The following is a 269-nucleotide window of genomic DNA, read 5'->3' on the forward strand; positions in this document are numbered from 1 at the left end:
GCTCTAGGCCGTCCGCCGGGGTAACCCTATCATCTTCCTTCGAGCGCGCACGGAGCATTTCCCTTTGTATCGCGACCAAGTACAATGCGCGCCGGGTCTTTGTTATCAAATAAGGGATTACACCCTCACTTTTGGGGCGTGGAATGTTGAGTGGAACGTTCCTGTTGATGAGTTCAGCGTGTGAGTGTTGTTTACGTGCGTCATGTTGGGGCTGGTTCATCGTGGTGAGGCTAGAAGCACATCGCGACCCTGGCCTTGACTGTTACATT

The 269-nt window shown here is 53.2% G+C and overlaps 1 protein-coding gene across 1 annotated transcript in view; it reads left to right on the forward strand.

Moving 5' to 3' along the window:
* The window catches only part of LOC119593399, a gene marked incomplete in the record, with an annotated part of 7,280 nt that overhangs the window by 3,469 nt on the left and 3,542 nt on the right, over positions 1–269 (forward strand).

The sequence above is a fragment of the Penaeus monodon genome, chromosome 32, assembly GCF_015228065.2.
Source record: "Penaeus monodon isolate SGIC_2016 chromosome 32, NSTDA_Pmon_1, whole genome shotgun sequence".
NCBI lineage: Eukaryota > Metazoa > Arthropoda > Malacostraca > Decapoda > Penaeidae > Penaeus > Penaeus monodon.